This window comes from Pseudophryne corroboree, unplaced genomic scaffold (assembly GCF_028390025.1).
Source record: "Pseudophryne corroboree isolate aPseCor3 unplaced genomic scaffold, aPseCor3.hap2 scaffold_99, whole genome shotgun sequence".
NCBI classification, from domain to species: domain Eukaryota; kingdom Metazoa; phylum Chordata; class Amphibia; order Anura; family Myobatrachidae; genus Pseudophryne; species Pseudophryne corroboree.
In genome coordinates, this window is record NW_026970570.1 from 1,268,121 (window position 1) to 1,286,483 (window position 18,363).

Below are 18,363 nucleotides of genomic sequence, written 5' to 3' on the forward strand. Positions count from 1 at the left end.
ACACCGAAGGAGAATGGAGGTGTTTAATGCGAACTAGGGGTCATCCAAGCACCGCAAAAGGCCGCCATGCCCTGCATAACCCTTTTTTCTTTGCATATGCAGATGAGGGTTCCAGCCAACTTTGGCCCACTGCTTGGATGACATCACCGTATGCAAATCCGTCTTCTGCAGACCTTCTCCCAGGAATGCTTTTACTAGTTGTTGCATTTGGTTTGTTGTTTGGGGGTGCTTCAGTATTAGGCAGCCTTCTGCCCTCCCATGTTCATCTGAAAATATGTGTTCTCCCTGCAGTTGTTGTCCCCAGATGAGAGTTCCCTTGTGCTGCCTCAGTTGAATCTCCTTTACTTGACAGAGATGTGCCTGAGCAGCGGCCCTCCCCAGCCCTATCCCAAATCATACTTATTTTGCATAGGAGATACCTTGGTCATGAAGATTGTTCTCCCAGGGTTAGGTTCATTCATTGCATTCTGGGTATGCTGACCCCTGTGATTTCCCCAAATGTGGGAAACTCAACTGCATTATTTGTGGTAGTGGGGGACTGTGTTTGTGCTTTCCTCTGGTCAGCTCTGGTAAAAGTCAGATTTCTTTGTCTCAGATCTTCCTCTAGCCTTGTTCTTCTTTCGAGAGTTCCCTTGTGTTGCCTCAGTTGGATCTCCTTCACTTGACAGGGGGGTGCCCGAGCAGCGACCCTCCCCAGCTCTAGCCCAACTCCTACTTACCTGCCAGGTGAGATACTATGATCATGTAGGTGCTTCTCCCAGGGCAAGGCTCACCCATTGCACTCTGGGTGTGCTGCCCCTGCGATTTCCCCAAATGTGGGAAACTTGACTGCATAATTTGTGTTTCCCCTGGTCGGCTCTCATATAATTCAGATCTCTTTGTCTCAGGTCTCTCTCCAGCCTAGTTTGCTGTCTGTTTCCACTTCTTTTTTCTTGAGCCCCTCCCTTCTATACCCTTGTGGACTCTCTTGACTTCTCCTCCTGTCTGCTTACTTTGTGCCTTCCAACGCACAATGCAAACTACAGGTAGTGCTGCAGGGCCCACACCCTTTTACTTGCCTTTCAGAGCAGCTCTGGAGCTGTTACAGTGCCCAGCTGCTGCAAGAAATCAGCTTGAATGCTTCAGGGGCTGGGGCATAGCCAACATGAGCCCCACACCGACGGAGGGTGGAGGTGTTTAATGCGAACTAAGGGTCATCCAAGCGCCGCAAAAGGCCGCCATGCCCTGCATACCCCTTTTCTCTTTTCATATGCAGATGAGGGTTCCAGCCAACTTTGGCCCACTGCTTGGATGACATCACCGTATGCAAATCCGTCTTCTGCAGACCTTCCCCCAGGAATGCTTGTACTATTTGTTGCATTTGGTTTGTTGTTTGGGGTGCTTCAGTATTAGGCAGCCTTCTGCTCTCCCATGTTCATCTGAAAATATGTGTTCTCCCTGCAGTTGTTGTCCCCAGATGAGAGTTCCCTTGTGCTGCCTCAGTTGAATCTCCTTTACTTGACAGAGATGTGCCTGAGCAGCGGCCCTCCCCAGCCCTATCCCAAATCATACTTATTTTGCATAGGAGATACCATGGTCATGAAGATTGTTCTCCCAGGGTGAGGTTCATTCATTGCATTCTGGGTATGCTGACCCCTGTGATTTCCCCAAATGTGGGAAACTCGACTGCATTATTTGTGGTAGTGGGGGACTGTGTTTGTGCTTTCCTCTGGTCAGCTCTGGTAAAAGTCAGATTTCTTTGTCTCAGATCTTCCTCTAGCCTTGTTCTCTTTTTGAGAGTTTCCTTGTGCTGCCTCAGTTGGATCTCCTTCACTTGACAGGGGGGTGCCCGAGCAGCGACCCTCCCCAGCTCAAGCCCAACTCCTACTTACCTGCCAGGTGAGATACTATGATCAGGAAGGTGCTTCTCCCAGGGCAAGGCTCACCCATTGCACTCTGGGTGTGCTGCTCCTACGATTTCCCCAAATGTGGGACACTTGATTGCATAATTTGTGTTTCCTCTGGTCGGCTACTCGTATAATTCAGATCTCTTTGTCTCAGGTCTCTCTTTAGCCTAGTTTGCTGTCTGTTTCCACTTCTCTTTTCTTGAGCCCCTGCCTTCTATGCCCTTGTGCACTCTCCTGACTTCTCCTGTCTGCTTATTTTGTGCCTTCCAACGCACAATGCAAACTACAGGTAGTGCTGCAGGGCCAACACCCTTTTACTTGCCTTACAGAGCAGCTCTGGAGCTGTTACAGTGCCCAGCTGCTGCAAGAAATCAGCTTGAATGCTTCAGGGGCTGGGGCATAGCCAACATGAGCCCCACACCGACGGAGGGTGGAGGTGTTTAATGCGAACTAAGGGTCATCCAAGCACCGCAAAAGGCCGCCATGCCCTGCATAACCCTTTTCTCTTTTCATATGCAGATGAGGGTTCCAGCCAACCTTGGCCCACTGCTTGGATGACATCACCGTATGCAAATCCGTCTTCTGCAGACCTTTTCCCAGGAATGCTTGTACTAGTTGTTGCATTTGGTTTGTTGTTTGGGGGTGCTTCAGTATTAGGCAGCCTTCTGCTCTCCCATTTTCATCTGAAAATATGTGTTCTCCCTGCTGTTGTTGTCCCCAGATGAGAGTTCCCTTGTGCTGCCTCAGTTGAATCTCCTTTACTTGACAGAGATGTGCCTGAGCAGCGGCCCTCCCCAGCCCTATCCCAAATCATACTTATTTTGCATAGGAGATACCATTATCATGAAGATTGTTCTCCCAGGGTGAGGTTCATTCATTGCATTCTGGGTATGCTGACCCCTGTGATTTCCCCAAATGTGGGAAACTCGACTGCATTATTTGTGGTAGTGGGGGACTGTGTTTGTGCTTTCCTCTGGTCAGCTCTGGTAAAAGTCAGATTTCTTTGTCTCAGATCTTCCTCTAGCCTTGTTCTTTTTTCGAGAGTTTCCTTGTGCTGCCTCAGATGGATCTCCTTCACTTGGCAGGGGGGTGCCCGAACAGCGACCCTCCCCAGCTCTAGCCCAACTCCTACTTACCTGCCAGGTGAGATACTATGATCAGGAAGGTGCTTCTCCCAGGGCAAGGCTCACCCAATGCACTCTGGGTGTGCTGCTCCTAAGATTTCCCCAAATGTGGGACACTTGATTACATAATTTGTGTTTCCTCTGGTCGGCTCTCGTATAATTCAGATCTCTTTGTCTCAGGTCTCTCTCCAGCCTAGTTTGCTGTCTGTTTCCACTTCTCTTTTCTTGAGCCGCTCCCTTCTATGCCCTTGTGCACTATCCTGACTTCCCCGTCTGCTTACTTTGTGCCTTCCAACGCACAATGCAAACTACAGGTAGTGCTGCAGGGCCCACACCCTTTTACTTGCTTTACAGAGCAGCTCTGGAGCTGTTACAGTGCCCAGCTGCTGCAAGAAATCAGCTTGAATGCTTCAGGGGCTGGGGCATAGCCAACATGAGCCCCACACCGAAGGAGGGTGGAGGTGTTTAATGCGAACTAGGGGTCATCCAAGCGCCGCAAAAGGCCGCCATGCCCTGCACACCCCTTTTTATTTTCATATGCAGACGAGGGTTGAAGCCAACTTTGACCCACTGCTTGGATGACATCACCATATGCAAATCCATCTGTGGCAGGCCTTCCCCCAGGAATGCTTGCACTAATTGTTGCATTTGGTTTGTTGTTTGGGGGTGCTTCAGTATTAGGCAGCCTTCTGCCCTCCCATGTTCATCTGAAAATATATGTTCTCCCTGCAGTTGTTGTCCCAAGATGAGAGTTCCCTTGTGCTGCCTCAGTTGAATCTCCTTTACTTGACAGAGATGTGCATGAGCAGCGGCCCTCCCCAGCCCTATTCCAAATCATACTTATTTTGCATAGGAGATACCATGGTCATGAAGATTTTTCTCCCAGGGTGAGGTTCATTCATTGCATTTTGGGTATGCTGACCGCTGTGATTTCCCCAAATGTGGGAAACTTGACTGCATTATTTGTGGTAGTGGGAGACTGTGTTTGTGCTTTCCTCTGGTCAGCTCTGGTAAAAGTCAGATTTCTTTGTCTCAGATTTTCCTTTAGCCTTGTTCTTCTTTCGAGAGTTCCCTTGTGCTGCCTCAGTTTGATCTCCTTCACTTTACAGGGGGGTACACGAGCAGCGACCCTCCCCAGCTCTAGCCCAACTCCTACTTACCTGCTAGGTGAGATACTATGATCATGAAGGTGCTTCTCCCAGGGCAAGGCTCACCCATTGTACTCTGGGTGTGCTGCTCCTGCGATTTCCCCAAATGTGGGAAACTTGACTGCATAATTTGTGTTTCCCCTGGTCGGCTCTCGTATAATTCAGATCTCTTTGTCTCAGGTCTCTCTCCAGCCTAGTTTGCTGTCTGTTTCCACTTCTCTTTTCTTCAGCCGCTCCCTTCTATACCCTTGTGCACTATCCTGACTTCTCCTCCCGTCTGCTTACTTTGTGCCTTCCAATGCACAATGCAAACTACAGGTAGTGCTGCAGGGCCCACACCCTTTTACTTGCCTTACAGAGCAGCTCTGGAGCTGTTACAGTGCCCAGCTCCTGCAAGAAATCAGCTTGAATGCTTCAAGGGCTGGGGCATAGCCAACATGAGCCCCACACCGAAGGAGGGTGGAGGTGTTTAATGCAAACAAGGGGTCAGACAAGCGCCGCAAAAGGCCACCATGCCCTGCACGCCCCTTTTCTGTTTTCATATGCAGACGAGGGTTGAAGCCAACTTTGACCCACTGCTTGGATGACATCACCATATGCAAATCCATCTGCGGCAGGCCTTCCCCCAGGAATGCTTGCACTAGTTGTTGCATTTGGTTTGTTGTTTGGGGGTGCTTCAGTATTAGGCAGCCTTCTGCCCTCCCATGTTCATCTGAAAATATGTGTTCTCCCTGCAGTTGTTGTCCCCAGATGAGAGTTCCCTTGTGCTGCCTCAGTTGAATCTCCTTAACTTGACAGAGATGTGCCTGAGCAGCGGCCCTCCCCAGCTCTATCCCAAATCATACTTATTTTGCATAGGAGATACCATGGTCATGAAGATTATTCTCCCAGGGTGAGGTTCATTCATTGCATTCTGGGTATGCTGACCCCTGTGATTTCCCCAAATGTGGGAAACTTGACTGCTTTATTTGTGGTAGTGGGGGACTGTGTTTGTGTTTTCCTCTGGTCAGCTCTGGTAAAAGTCAGATTTCTTTGTTTCAGATCTTCCTCTAGCCTTGTTCTTCTTTCGAGAGTTCCCTTGTGCTGCCTCAGTTGGATCTCCTTCACTTGACAGGGGGGTGCCCGAGCAGAGACCCTCCCCAGCTCTAGCCCAACTCCTACTTACCTGCCAGGTGAGATACTATGATCATGAAGGTGCTTCTCCCAGGGCAAGGCTCACCCATTGCACTCTGGGTGTGCTGCCCCTGCGATTTCCCCAAATGTGGGAAACTTGACTGCATAATTTGTGTTTCCCCTGGTCGGCTCTCGTATAATTCAGATCTCTTTGTCTCAGGTCTCTCTCCAGCCTAGTTTGCTGTCTGTTTCCACTTCTCTTTTCTTAAGCCGCTCCCTTCTATGCCCTTGCGCACTATCCTGACTTCTCCTCCTGTCTGCTTACTTTGTGCCTTCCAACGCACAATGCGAACTACAGGTAGTGCTGCAGGGCCCACACCCTTTTACTTGCCTTACAGAGCAGCTCTGGAGCTGTTACAGTGCCCAGCTGCTGCAAGAAATCAGCTTGAATGCTTCAGGGGCTGGGGCATAGCCAACATGAGCCCCACACCAAAGGAGGTTGGAGGTGTTTAATGCAAACTAGGGGTCAGCCAAGCGCCGCAAAAGGCCACCATGCCCTGCACGCCCCTTTTCTCTTTTCATATGCAGACGAGGGTTGAAGCCAACTTTGACCCACTGCTTGGATGACATCACCATATGCAAATCCATCTGCGGCAGGCCTTCCCCCAGGAATGCTTGCACTAGTTGTTGCATTTGGTTTGTTGTTTGGGGGTGCTTCAGTATTAGGCAGCCTTCTGCCCTCCCATGTTCATCTGAAAATATATGTTCTCCCTGCAGTTGTTGTCCCCAGATGAGAGTTCCCTTGTGCTGCCTCAGTTGAATCTCCTTTACTTGATAGAGATGTGCATGAGCAGCGGCCCTCCCCAGCCCTATTCCAAATCATACTTATTTTGCATAGGAGATACCATGGTCATGAAGATTTTTCTCCCAGGGTGAGGTTCATTCATTGCATTTTGGGTATGCTGACCCCTGTGATTTCCCCAAATGTGGGAAACTTGACTGCATTATTTGTGGTAGTGGGAGGCTGTGTTTGTGATTTCTTCTGGTCAGCTCTGGTAAAAGTCAGATTTCTTTGTCTCAGATTTTCCTTTAGCCTTGTTCTTCTTTCGAGAGTTCCCTTGTGCTGCCTCAGTTGGATCTCCTTCACTTTACAGGGGGGTACCCGAGCAGCAACCCTCCCCAGCTCTAGACCAACTCCTACTTACCTGCCAGGTGAGATACTATGATCATGAAGGTGCTTCTCCCAGGGCAAGGCTCACCCATTGTACTCTGGGTGTGCTGCTCCTGCGATTTCCCCAAATGTGGGAAACTTGACTGCATAATTTGTGTTTCCCCTGGTCGGCTCTCGTATAATTCAGATCTCTTTGTCTCAGGTCTCTCTCCAGCCTAGTTTGCTGTCTGTTTCCACTTCTCTTTTCTTCAGCCGCTTCCTTCTATACCCTTGTGCACTATCCTGACTTCTCCTCCCGTCTGCTTACTTTGTACAATGCAAACTACAGGTAGTGCTGCAGGGCCCACACCCTTTTACTTGCCTTACAGAGCAGCTCTGGAGCTGTTACAGTGCCCAGCTGCTGCAAGAAATCAGCTTGAATGCTTCAGGGGCTGGGGCATAGCCAACATGAGCCCCACACCGAAGGAGGGTGGAGGTGTTTAATGCAAACTAGGGGTCAGTCAAGCGCCGCAAAAGGCCACCATGCCCTGCACGCCCCTTTTCTGTTTTCATATGCAGACGAGGGTTGAAGCCAACTTTGACCCACTGCTTGGATGACATCACCATATGCAAATCCATCTGCGGCAGGCCTTCCCCCAGGAATGCTTGCACTAGTTGTTGCATTTGGTTTGTTGTTTGGGGGTGCTTCAGTATTAGGCAGCCTTCTGCCCTCCCATGTTCATCTGAAAATATGTGTTCTCCCTGCAGTTGTTGTCCCCAGATGAGAGTTCCCTTGTGCTGCCTCAGTTGAATCTCCTTAACTTGACAGAGATGTGCCTGAGCAGCGGCCCTCCCCAGCTCTATCCCAAATCATACTTATTTTGCATAGGAGATACCATGGTCATGAAGATTATTCTCCCAGGGTGAGGTTCATTCATTGCATTCTGGGTATGCTGACCCCTGTGATTTCCCCAAATGTGGGAAACTCGATTGCTTTATTTGTGGTGGTGGGGGACTGTGTTTGTGTTTTCTTCTGGTCAGCTCTGGTAAAAGTCAGATTTCTTTGTTTCAGATCTTCCTCTAGCCTTGTTCTTCTTTTGAGAGTTCCCTTGTGCTGCCTCAGTTGGATCTCCTTCTCTTAACAGGGGGGTGCCCGAGCAGCGACCCTCCCCAGCTCTAGCCCAACTCCTACTTACCTGCCAGGTGAGATACTATGATCATGAAGGTGCTTCTCCCAGGGCAAGGCTCACCCATTGCACTCTGGGTGTGCTGCCCCTGCGATTTCCCCAAATGTGGGAAACTTGACTGCATAATTTGTGTTTCCCCTGGTCGGCTCTCGTATAATTCAGATCTCTTTGTCTCAGATCTCTCTACAGCCTAGTTTGCTGTCTGTTTCCACTTCTCTTTTCTTCAGCCGCTCCCTTCTATACCCTTGTGCACTATCCTGACTTCTCCTCCCGTCTGCTTACTTTGTGCCTTCCAATGTACAATGCAAACTACAGGTAGTGCTGCAGGGCCCACACCCTTTTACTTGCCTTACAGAGCAGCTCTGGAGCTGTTACAGTGCCCAGCTGCTGCAAGAAATCTGCTTGAATGCTTCAGGGGATGGGGCATGGCCAACATGAGCCCCACACCAAAGGAGGGTGGAGGTGTTTAATGCGAACTAGGGGTCATCCAAGCACCGCAAAAGGCCGCCATGCCCTGCACGCCCCTTTTCTCTTTTCATATGCAGATGAGGGTTGAAGCCAACTTTGACCAACTGCTTGGATGACATCACCGTATGCAAATCCGTCTTCTGCAGAACTTCCCCCAGGAATGCTTGCACTAGTTGTTGCATTTGGTTTGTTGTTTGGGGGTGCTTCAGTATTAGGCAGCCTTCTGCCCTCCCATGTTCATCTAAAAATATGTGTTCTCCCTGCAGTTGTTGTCCCCAGATGAGAGTTCCCTTGTGCTGCCTCAGTTGAATCTCCTTTACTTGACAGAGATGTGCCTGAGCAGCGGCCCTCCCCAGCCCTATTCCAAATCATACTTATTTTGCATAGGAGATACCATGGTCATGAAGATTGTTCTCTCAGGGTGAGGTTCATTCATTGCATTTTGGGTATGCTGACCCCTGTGATTTCCCCAAATGTGGGAAACTTGACTGCATTATTTGTGGTAGTGGGGGACTGTGTTTGTGCTTTCCTCTGGTCAGCTCTGGTAAAAGTCAGATTTCTTTGTCTCATATTTTACTCTAGCCTTGTTCTTCTTTCGAGAGTTCCCTTGTGCTGCCTCAGTTGGATCTCCTTCACTTGACAGGGGGGTACCCGAGCAGCGACCCTCCCCAGCTCTAGCCCAAATCCTACTTACCTGCCAGGTGAGATACTATGATCATGAAGGTGCTTCTCCCAGGGCAAGGCTCACCCATTGCACTCTGGGTGTGCTGCTCCTGCGATTTCCCCAAATGTGGGAAACTTGACTGCATAATTTGTGTTTCCCCTGGTCGGCTCTCGTATAATTCAGATCTCTTTGTCTCAGGTCTCTCTCCAGCCTAGTTTGCTGTCTGTTTCCACTTCTCTTTTCTTGAGCCGCTCCCTTCTATGCCCTTGCGCACTATCCTGACTTCTCCTCCTCTCTGCTTACTTTGTGCCTTCCAACGCACAATGCGAACTACAGGTAGTGCTGCAGGGCCCACACCCTTTTACTTGCCTTACAGAGCAGCTCTGGAGCTGTTACAGTGCCCAGCTGCTGCAAGAAATCAGCTTGAATGCTTCAGGGGCTGGGGCATAGCCAACATGAGCCCCACACCGAAGGAGGGTGGAGGTGTTTAATGCGAACTAGGGGTCATCCAAGCGCCGCAAAAGGCCGCCATGCCCTGCACGCCCCTTTTCTCTTTTCATATGCAGACGAGGGTTGAAGCCAACTTTGACCCACTGCTTGGATGACATCACCATATGCAAATCCGTCTTCTGCAGAACTTCCCCCAGGAATGCTTGTACTAGTTGTTGCATTTGGTTTGTTGTTTGGGGGTGCTTCAGTATTAGGCTGCCTTCTGCCCTCCCATGTTCATCTGAAAATATGTGTTCTCCCTGCAGTTGTTGTCCCCAGATGAGAGTTCCCTTGTGCTGCCTCAGTTGAATCTCCTTTACTTGACAGAGATGTGCATGAGCAGCGGCCCTCCCCAGCCCTATTCCAAATCATACTTATTTTGCATAGGAGATACCATGGTCATGAAGATTGTTCTCCCAGGGTGAGGTTCATTCATTGCATTCTGGGTATGCTGACCTCTGTGATTTCCCCAAATGTGGGAAACGCGACTGCTTTATTTGTGGTAGTGGGGGACTGTGTTTGTGTTTTCCTCTGGTCAGCTCTGGTAAAAGTCAGATTTCTTTGTTTCAGATCTTCCTCTAGCCTTGTTCTTCTTTCGAGAGTTCCCTTGTGCTGCCTCAGTTGGATCTCCTTCACTTGACAGGGGGGTGCCCGAGCAGCGACCCTCCCCAGCTCTAGCCCAACTCCTACTTACCTGCCAGGTGAGATACTATGATCATGAAGGTGCTTCTCCCAGGGCAAGGCCCACCATTGCACTCTGGGTGTGCTGCCCCTGCGATTTCCCGAAATGTGGGAAACTTGACTGCATAATTTGTGTTTCCCCTGGTCGGCTCTCGTATAATTTAGATCTCTTTGTCTCAGGTCTCTCTCCAGCCTAGTTTGCTGTCTGTTTCCACTTCTTTTTTCTTGAGCCCCTCCCATCTATACCCTTGTGCACTATCCTGACTTCTCCTCCCGTCTGCTTACTTTGTGCCTTCCAATGCACAATGCAAACTACAGGTAGTGCTGCAGGGCCCACACCCTTTTACTTGCCTTACAGAGCAGCTCTGGAGCTGTTACAGTGCCCAGCTGCTGCAAGAAATCAGCTTGAATGCTTCAGGGGCTGGGGCATAGCCAACATGAGCCCCACACCGAAGGAGGGTGGAGGTGTTTAATGCAAACTAGGGGTCAGCCAAGCGCCGCAAAAGGCCACCATGCCCTGCACGCCCCTTTTCTCTTTTCATATGCAGACGAGGGTTGAAGCCAACTTTGACCCACTGCTTGGATGTCATCACCATATGCAAATCCATCTGCGGCAGGCCTTCCCCCAGGAATGCTTGCACTAGTTGTTGCATTTGGTTTGTTGTTTGGGGGTGCTTCAGTATTAGGCAGCCTTCTGCCCTCCATGTTCATCTGAAAATATGTGTTCTCCCTGCAGTTGTTATCCCCAGATGAGAGTTCCCTTGTGCTGCCTCAGTTGAATCTCCTTTACTTGACAGAGATGTGCCTGAGCAGCGGCCCTCCCCAGCTCTATCCCAAATCATACTTATTTTGCATAGGAGATACCATGGTCATGAAGATTATTCTCCCAGGGTGAGGTTCATTCATTGCATTCTGGGTATGCTGACCCCTGTGATTTCCCCAAATGTGGGAAACTCGACTGCTTTATTTGTGGTAGTGGGGGACTGTGTTTGTGTTTTCCTCTGGTCAGCTCTGGTAAAAGTCAGATTTCTTTGTTTCAGATCTTCCTCTAGCCTTGTTCTTCTTTCGAGAGTTCCCTTGTGCTGCCTCAGTTGGATCTCCTTCACTTGACAGGGGGGTGCCCGAGCAGCGACCCTCCCCAGCTCTAGCCCAACTCCTACTTACCTGCCAGGTGAGATACTATGATCATGAAGGTGCTTCTCCCAGGGCAAGGCTCACCCATTGCACTCTGGGTGTGCTGCCCCTGCGATTTCCCCAAATGTGGGAAACTTGACTGCATAATTTGTGTTTCCCCTGGTCGGCTCTCGTATAATTCAGATCTCTTTGTCTCAGGTCTCTTTCCAGCCTAGTTTGCTGTCTGTTTCCACTTCTCTTTTCTTTAGCCGCTCCCTTCTATACCCTTGTGCACTATCCTGACTTCTCCTCCCGTCTGCTTACTTTGTGCCTTCCAATGCACAATGCAAACTACAGGTAGTGCTGCAGGGCCCACACCCTTTTACTTGCCTTACAGAGCAGCTCTGGAGCTGTTACAGTGCCCAGCTGCTGCAAGAAATCAGCTTGAATGCTTCAGGGGATGGGGCATGGCCAACATGAGCCCCACACCAAAGGAGGGTGGAGGAGTTTAATGCGAACTAGGGGTCATCCAAGCACCGCAAAAGGCCGCCAAGCCCTGCACGCCCCTTTTCTCTTTTCATATGCAGATGAGGGTTGAAGCCAACTTTGACCCACTGCTTGGATGACATCACCGTATGCAAATCCGTCTTCTGCAGAACTTCCCCCAGGAATGCTTGCACTAGTTGTTGCATTTGGTTTGTTGTTTGGGGGTGCTTCAGTATTAGGCAGCCTTCTGCCCTCCCATGTTCATCTGAAAATATGTGTTCTCCCTGCAGTTGTTGTCCCCAGATGAGAGTTCCCTTGTGCTGCCTCAGTTGAATCTCCTTTACTTGACAGAGATGTGCCTGAGCAGCGGCCCTCCCCAGCCCTATTCCAAATCATACTTATTTTGCATAGGAGATACCATGGTCATGAAGATTGTTCTCCCAGGGTGAGGTTCATTCACTGCATTTTGGGTATGCTGACCCCTGTGATTTCCCCAAATGTGGGAAACTTGACTGCATTATTTTTGGTAGTGGGGGACTGTGTTTGTGCTTTCCTCTGGTCAGCTCTGGTAAAAGTCAGATTTCTTTGTCTCAGATTTTCCTCTAGCCTTGTTCTTCTTTCGAGAGTTCCCTTGTGCTGCCTCAGTTGGATCTCCTTCACTTTACAGGGGGGTACCCGAGCAGCGACCCTCCCCAGCTCTAGCCCAACTCCTACTTACCTGCCAGGTGAGATACTATGATCATGAAGGTGCTTCTCCCAGGGCAAGGCTCACCCATTGCACTCTGGGTGTGCTGCCCCTGCGATTTCCCCAAATGTGGGAAACTTGACTGCATAATTTGTGTTTCCCCTGGTCGGCTCTCGTATAATTCAGATCTCTTTGTCTCAGGTCTCTCTCCAGCCTAGTTTGCTGTCTGTTTCCACTTCTCTTTTCTTGAGCCGCTCCCTTCTATGCCCTTGCGCACTATCCTGACTTATCCTCCTGTCTGCTTACTTTGTGCCTTCAAACGCACAATGCGAACTACAGGTAGTGCTGCAGGGCCCACACCCTTTTAGTTGCCTTACAGAGCAGCTCTGGAGCTGTTACAGTGCCCAGCTGCTGCAAGAAATCAGCTTGAATGCTTCAGGGGCTGGGGCAGAGCCAACATGAGCCCCACACAAAAGGAGGGTGGGGGTGTTTAATGCGAACTAAGGGTCATCCAAGCACCGCAAAAGGCCGCCATGCCCTGCATGCCCCTTTTCTCTTTTCATATGCAGATGAGGGTTCCAGCCAACTTTGGCCCACTGCTTGGATGACATCACCGTATGCAAATCCGTCTTCTGCAGACCTTCCCCCAGGAATGCTTGTACTAGTTGTTGCATATGGTTTGATATTTGATGGTGCTTCAGTATTAGGCAGCCTTCCGCCCTCCCATGTTCATCTGAAAAGATGTGGTCTCCCTGCAGTTGTTGTCCCCAGACGAAAGTTCCCTCGTGCTTCCTCAGTTGAATCTCCTTAACTTGACGGGGGAGGGGCTGCCCGAGCAGCCACCCTCCCCAGCCCTATCCCAACTCATACTTATTTTGCATATGAGATCTCTTGATCATGAAGATTGTTCTCACAGGGTGAGGTTCATCCATTATATTTTAAAATAGGAAGGTACAAATTACATATTTGAATTGCATCTATGTGTTGGATTCAAATGTCCCCCCCCCCCCTTCCTTTCTCAATTGTGCCCGTCAGCAGCTATTCTAAGGTTGCTGCCAATGGGTGTGACACATTAATTTCTTCTGTGGGGTACACTGGACTCCACAAGGATTCACATTGGGGTGTAGAGTAGGATCTTGATCTGAGGCACCAACCGGCTCAAAGCTTTTGACTGTTCCCAAGAAGCTCAGTGCATTCTCCTCTATAACCCCGCTTCCATGAACAGGGAGCTCAGTTTGCAGTTGGTGCCTTCAGTAGCAGGCCACTTAACAGGGGCCTGCCTCAGGCAGCCTATTCTTAGCTATTAATTTTGACAAGAAAAGAAGAACTTGTTTTATGAGAATCTACAAGGGCTGCAGCAGGCTAGGTCTAATAGACATCTTTACTGCAGCTTCATCACTCCCAGCGGCGCTGTATACTCCCGTGCCCTGGTTGCTGGGTCACTGCAGCGGAGGCTCCGGTTTCTTCCTAAGGTCAGTCACACACACACCGCCCTTCCGGATCACGAGGCCGCTGATGAAGGGGAGCGTGGCCGTAGGGGGTGGACCGTGTGCGCACTGGCGTGGACACTGATTACTGGGCAGCCGCTCCACTAGCCACCAGGTACAGTTAAGGAGCACAGGTCTGGGGGTTTTTCTCCTATATTAAACCAATTTTGTACTGCCCGCAGCGCATTGTGATAGGTAATAGGGCCTGATTCAGGTTGGATTGCAATCACAATAAGCGATCCAACTGCAAAAATTGCTAAGAGCATACGCATGTGCCTGCATTTTCTGCGGCACCCCGCAGAGAATGCGATCGCCTCTGCCTGTCAATCGGGGCAGGGGGGGAGAGGGGGGTCAGCAACACTCCATTTCCAAGTCAGGGATGGAGCGGTGCGGGGGCAAGGCTTCAAAATGGGGTCTGCAATGGAGGAGACACAGGGGGCGTGGTCACAGCGGCTGTATTACATCACATTCAGCCGCTGTGATCACAAAAATGGTGGCGGCTTCCTGCGCGCACATACAGTCTGCACCAGCAGGAGGCTACACCATTTTTTATGATCACGCTGAACTGCAGTGCGACTGCAATTACAGCATGGTCAAGAAGGGAGGCGTCATGCTGGGTGGCCATTAGAGATGAGCGGGTTCGGTTCCTCGGAATCCGAACCCGCCCGAACTTCACCCTTTTTTGCACGGGTCCGAGCAGACTCGGATCCTCCCGCCTTGCTCGGTTATCCCGAGCGCGCCCGAACGTCATCATCCCGCTGTCGGATTCTCACGAGACTCGGATTCTATATAAGGAGCCGCGCGTCGCCGCCATTTTCACACGTGCATTGAGATTGATAGGGAGAGGACGTGGCTGGCGTCCTCTCCGTTTAGATTAGAAGATAGAGACGAGTGACATTTGATTTACTACTAATTTGGGGAGCAGTTGAACTTGTCAGGAGTACTCAGTAGTGCAGAGTTTTGCTGATAGTGACCACCAGTTTTATTATTTATAATCCGTTCTCTGCCTGAAAAAAAACGATACACATACCATATATGTGCTCAGCCTCAGTGTGCTGCATGATATATCATCTATGTATATCTGACTGTGCTGAGTGCTCACTGCTCACACAGCTTAATTGTGGGGGAGACTGGGGAGCAGTTATAGCAGGAGTACAGTGCACACTTTTGCTGCCAGTGTGACCACCAGTATATTGTCTGCCTGAAAAAGTTAAACACTCCTGTGGTGTTTTTTTTTTTTTATTCTATAAACGCATTCTGCTGACAGTGTCCAGCAGGTCGGTCATACATTATATTATATAAATATTTACCTGCAGTAGTGTTATATTTTTTTTTCATCTCTATCATCTTTATCATCTCTATATTAGCAGACGCAGTACGGTAGTCCACGGCTGTGGCTATCTCTGTGTCGTCAGTGCTCGTCCATAATTGTATACCTACCTACCTGTGGTGGTTTTTTTTTTTCTATCTTCTTCATACTAGTAGTTTAGGAGTCTGCTGACAGTGTCCACCAGGTCCATCATTATATTATATACCTACAGTAGTAATATATTTATTATATTATCTATACTAGCAGACGCAGTACGGTAGTCCACGGCTGTGGCTATCTCTGTGTCGTCAGTGCTCGTCCATAATTGTATACCTACCTGTGGTGGGGTGTTTTTTTTCTATCTTCTTCATACTAGTAGTTTAGGAGTCTGCTGACAGTGTCCACCAGGTCCGTCATTATATTATATACCTACAGTAGTAATATATTTAGTATATTATCTATACTAGCAGACGCAGTACGGTAGTCCACGGCTGTACCTACCTCTGTGTCGTCACTCGTCCATAATTGTATACCTAACTGTGGTGGGGTTTTTTTTTCTATCTTCTTCATACTAGTAGTTTAGGAGTCTGCTGACAGTGTCCACCAGGTCCGTCATTATATTATTTACCTACAGTAGTAATGTATTTAGTATATTATCTATACTAGCAGACGCAGTACTGTAGTCCACGGCTGTACCTACCTCTGTGTCGTCACTCGTCCATAATTGTATACCTACCTGTGGTGGGGTTTTTTTTTCTATCTTCTTCATACTAGTAGTTTAGCAGTCTGCTGACAGTGTCCACCAGGTCCGTCATTATATTATATACCTACAGTAGTAATATATTTAGTATATTATCTATGCTAGCAGACGCAGTACGGTAGGCCACGGCTGTGGCTATCTCTGTGTCGTCAGTGCTCGTCCATAATTGTATACCTACCTACCTGTGGTGGTTTTTTTTTTCTATCTTCTTCATACTAGTAGTTTAGGAGTCTGCTGACAGTGTCCACCAGGTCCGTCATTATATTATATACCTACAGTAGTAATATATTTAGTATATTATCTATACTAGCAGACGCAGTACGGTAGTCCACGGCTGTACCTACCTCTGTGTCGTCACTCGTCCATAATTGTATACCTACCTGTGGTGAAGTTTTTTTTCTATCTTCTTCATACTAGTAGTTTAGCAGTCTGCTGACAGTGTCCACCAGGTCCGTCATTACATTATATATACCTACAGTAGTTATATATATTTTTTTTTATATCATTAATTATCATCTCTATACTAGCAGACGCAGTACGGTAGGCCACGGCTGTGGCTATCTCTGTGTCGTCAGTGCTCGTCCATAATTGTATACCTACCTACCTGTGGTGGAAGTTTTTTTCTATCTTCATCATACTAGTAGTTTAGCAGTCTGCTGACAGTGTCCACCAGGTTCGTCATTATATAATATATACCTACAGTAGTTATATATATATTTTTTTTATATCATTAATTATCATCTCTATACTAGCAGACGCAGTACGGTAGTCCACGGCTGTAGCTACCTCTGTGTCGTCAGTCACTCGTCATCCATAAGTATACTAGTATCCATCCATCTCCATTGTTTACCTGAGGTGCCTTTTAGTTGTGCCTATTAAAATATGGAGAACAAAAATGTTGAGGTTCCAAAAATAGGGAAAGATCAAGATCCACTTCCACCTCGTGCTGAAGCTGCTGCCACTAGTCATGGCCGAGACGATGAAATTCCATCAACGTCGTCTGCCGAGGCCGATGCCCAATGTCATAGTACAGAGCATGTAAAATTCAAAACACAAAAGATCAGTAAAAAAAAGGACTCAAAAATCTAAATAAAAATCATCGGAGGAGAAGCGTAAACTTGCCAATATGCCATTTACCACACGGAGTGGCAAGGAACGGCTGAGGCCCTGGCCTATGTTCATGGCTAGTGGTTCAGCTTCACATGAGGATGGAAGCACTCAGCCTCTCGCTAGAAAAATGAAAAGACTTAAGCTGGCAAAAGCACAGCAAAGAACTGTGCGTTCTTCAAAATCACAAATCCACAAGGAGAGTCCAATTGTGTCGGTTGCGATGCCTGACCTTCCCAACACTGGACGTGAAGAGCATGCACCTTCCACCATTTGCACACCCCCTGCAAGTGCTGGAAGGAGCACCCGCAGTCCAGTTCCTGATAGTCAGATTGAAGATGTCAGTGTTGAAGTACACCAGGATGAGGAGGATATGGGTGTTGCTGGCGCTGGGGAGGTGAGGTGGTTTGTTTAAGTCAGGCACCCGGGGAGACACCTGTTGTCCGTGGGAGGAATATGGCCATTGACATGCCTGGTGAAAATACCAAAAAAAACTGCTCTTCGGTGTGGAAGTATTTCAACAGAAATGCGAACAACAGGTGTCAAGCCGTGTGTTGCCTTTGTCAAGCTGTAATAAGTAGGGGTAAGGACGTTAACCACCTCGGAACATCCTCCCTTATACGTCACCTGCAGCGCATTCATCATAAGTCAGTGACAAGTTCAAAAACTTTGGGCGACAGCGGAAGCAGTCCACTGACCAGTAAATCCCTTCCTCTTGTAACCAAGCTCACGCAAACCACCCCACCAACTCCCTCAGTGTCAATTTCCTCCTTCCCCAGGAATGCCAATAGTCCTGCAGGCCATGTCACTGGCAATTCTGACGAGTTCTCTCCTGCCTGGGATTCCTCCGATGCATCCTTGAGTGTAACGCCTACTGCTGCTGGCGCTGCTGTTGTTGCTGCTGGGAGTCGATGGTCATCCCAGAGGGGAAGTCGTAAGACCACTTTTACTACTTCCACCAAGCAATTGACTGTCCAACAGTCCTTTGCAAGGAAGATGAAATATCACAGCAGTCATCCTGCTGCAAAGCGGATAACTGAGGCCTTGGCATCCTGGGCGGTGAGAAACGTGGTTCCGGTATCCATCATTACTTCAGAGCCAACTATAGACTTGATTGAGGTACTGTGTCCCCGGTACCAAATACCATCTAGGTTCCATTTCTCTAGGCAGGCGATACCGAAAATGTACACAGACCTCAGAAAAAGACTCACCAGTGTCCTAAAAAATGCAGTTGTACCCAATGTCCACTTAACCACGGACATGTGGACAAATGGGGCAGGGCAGACTCAGGACTATATGACTGTGACAGCCCACTGGGTAGATGTATTGACTCCCGCCGCAAGAACAGCAGCGGCGGCACCAGTAGCAGCATCTCGCAAACGCCAACTCTTTCCTAGGCAGGCTACGCTTTGTATCACCGCTTTCCAGAATACGCACACAGCTGAAAACCTCTTACGGCAACTGAGGAAGATCATCGCAGAATGGCTTACCCCAATTGGACTCTCC

General features: G+C 48.9%; 20 non-coding genes and 2 pseudogenes across 20 annotated transcripts; all 22 read left to right on the plus strand.

The window, feature by feature from the left end:
- Positions 1-395: 395 nt before the first annotated feature.
- LOC135049225 (U1 spliceosomal RNA) lies at positions 396-559 on the plus strand. Its single transcript, XR_010240991.1, has one exon. It is a non-coding gene; the product is annotated as a U1 spliceosomal RNA (small nuclear RNA).
- Positions 560-711: 152 nt separating this feature from the next.
- Positions 712-853, plus strand: LOC135049559 (U1 spliceosomal RNA; annotated as a pseudogene).
- A 694-nt stretch (positions 854-1,547) lies between these two features.
- LOC135049395 (U1 spliceosomal RNA) lies at positions 1,548-1,711 on the plus strand. Its single transcript, XR_010241152.1, has one exon. It is a non-coding gene; the product is annotated as a U1 spliceosomal RNA (small nuclear RNA).
- Positions 1,712-1,863: 152 nt separating this feature from the next.
- On the plus strand, positions 1,864-2,027 carry LOC135049503 (U1 spliceosomal RNA). Its single transcript, XR_010241250.1, has one exon. It is a non-coding gene; the product is annotated as a U1 spliceosomal RNA (small nuclear RNA).
- Positions 2,028-2,698: 671 nt separating this feature from the next.
- LOC135049624 (U1 spliceosomal RNA) lies at positions 2,699-2,862 on the plus strand. The gene has a single exon (XR_010241352.1). It is a non-coding gene; the product is annotated as a U1 spliceosomal RNA (small nuclear RNA).
- A 152-nt stretch (positions 2,863-3,014) lies between these two features.
- Positions 3,015-3,177, plus strand: LOC135049663 (U1 spliceosomal RNA). The gene has a single exon (XR_010241372.1). It is a non-coding gene; the product is annotated as a U1 spliceosomal RNA (small nuclear RNA).
- A 669-nt stretch (positions 3,178-3,846) lies between these two features.
- LOC135049369 (U1 spliceosomal RNA) lies at positions 3,847-4,010 on the plus strand. The gene has a single exon (XR_010241129.1). It is a non-coding gene; the product is annotated as a U1 spliceosomal RNA (small nuclear RNA).
- Positions 4,011-4,162: 152 nt separating this feature from the next.
- Positions 4,163-4,325, plus strand: LOC135049565 (U1 spliceosomal RNA). The gene has a single exon (XR_010241303.1). It is a non-coding gene; the product is annotated as a U1 spliceosomal RNA (small nuclear RNA).
- A 674-nt stretch (positions 4,326-4,999) lies between these two features.
- Positions 5,000-5,163, plus strand: LOC135049322 (U1 spliceosomal RNA). Its single transcript, XR_010241083.1, has one exon. It is a non-coding gene; the product is annotated as a U1 spliceosomal RNA (small nuclear RNA).
- Positions 5,164-5,315: 152 nt separating this feature from the next.
- On the plus strand, positions 5,316-5,478 carry LOC135049427 (U1 spliceosomal RNA). Its single transcript, XR_010241182.1, has one exon. It is a non-coding gene; the product is annotated as a U1 spliceosomal RNA (small nuclear RNA).
- A 674-nt stretch (positions 5,479-6,152) lies between these two features.
- On the plus strand, positions 6,153-6,316 carry LOC135049356 (U1 spliceosomal RNA). Its single transcript, XR_010241116.1, has one exon. It is a non-coding gene; the product is annotated as a U1 spliceosomal RNA (small nuclear RNA).
- A 152-nt stretch (positions 6,317-6,468) lies between these two features.
- LOC135049494 (U1 spliceosomal RNA) lies at positions 6,469-6,631 on the plus strand. Its single transcript, XR_010241242.1, has one exon. It is a non-coding gene; the product is annotated as a U1 spliceosomal RNA (small nuclear RNA).
- Positions 6,632-7,293: 662 nt separating this feature from the next.
- On the plus strand, positions 7,294-7,457 carry LOC135049345 (U1 spliceosomal RNA). Its single transcript, XR_010241105.1, has one exon. It is a non-coding gene; the product is annotated as a U1 spliceosomal RNA (small nuclear RNA).
- A 152-nt stretch (positions 7,458-7,609) lies between these two features.
- LOC135049429 (U1 spliceosomal RNA) lies at positions 7,610-7,772 on the plus strand. Its single transcript, XR_010241183.1, has one exon. It is a non-coding gene; the product is annotated as a U1 spliceosomal RNA (small nuclear RNA).
- A 674-nt stretch (positions 7,773-8,446) lies between these two features.
- LOC135049229 (U1 spliceosomal RNA) lies at positions 8,447-8,610 on the plus strand. The gene has a single exon (XR_010240995.1). It is a non-coding gene; the product is annotated as a U1 spliceosomal RNA (small nuclear RNA).
- A 152-nt stretch (positions 8,611-8,762) lies between these two features.
- LOC135049451 (U1 spliceosomal RNA) lies at positions 8,763-8,925 on the plus strand. Its single transcript, XR_010241204.1, has one exon. It is a non-coding gene; the product is annotated as a U1 spliceosomal RNA (small nuclear RNA).
- A 674-nt stretch (positions 8,926-9,599) lies between these two features.
- On the plus strand, positions 9,600-9,763 carry LOC135049342 (U1 spliceosomal RNA). Its single transcript, XR_010241103.1, has one exon. It is a non-coding gene; the product is annotated as a U1 spliceosomal RNA (small nuclear RNA).
- Positions 9,764-9,915: 152 nt separating this feature from the next.
- On the plus strand, positions 9,916-10,056 carry LOC135049632 (U1 spliceosomal RNA; annotated as a pseudogene).
- Positions 10,057-10,750: 694 nt separating this feature from the next.
- LOC135049259 (U1 spliceosomal RNA) lies at positions 10,751-10,914 on the plus strand. Its single transcript, XR_010241024.1, has one exon. It is a non-coding gene; the product is annotated as a U1 spliceosomal RNA (small nuclear RNA).
- A 152-nt stretch (positions 10,915-11,066) lies between these two features.
- On the plus strand, positions 11,067-11,229 carry LOC135049431 (U1 spliceosomal RNA). Its single transcript, XR_010241185.1, has one exon. It is a non-coding gene; the product is annotated as a U1 spliceosomal RNA (small nuclear RNA).
- Positions 11,230-11,903: 674 nt separating this feature from the next.
- LOC135049234 (U1 spliceosomal RNA) lies at positions 11,904-12,067 on the plus strand. Its single transcript, XR_010241000.1, has one exon. It is a non-coding gene; the product is annotated as a U1 spliceosomal RNA (small nuclear RNA).
- A 152-nt stretch (positions 12,068-12,219) lies between these two features.
- On the plus strand, positions 12,220-12,382 carry LOC135049432 (U1 spliceosomal RNA). The gene has a single exon (XR_010241186.1). It is a non-coding gene; the product is annotated as a U1 spliceosomal RNA (small nuclear RNA).
- Positions 12,383-18,363: the final 5,981 nt, after the last annotated feature.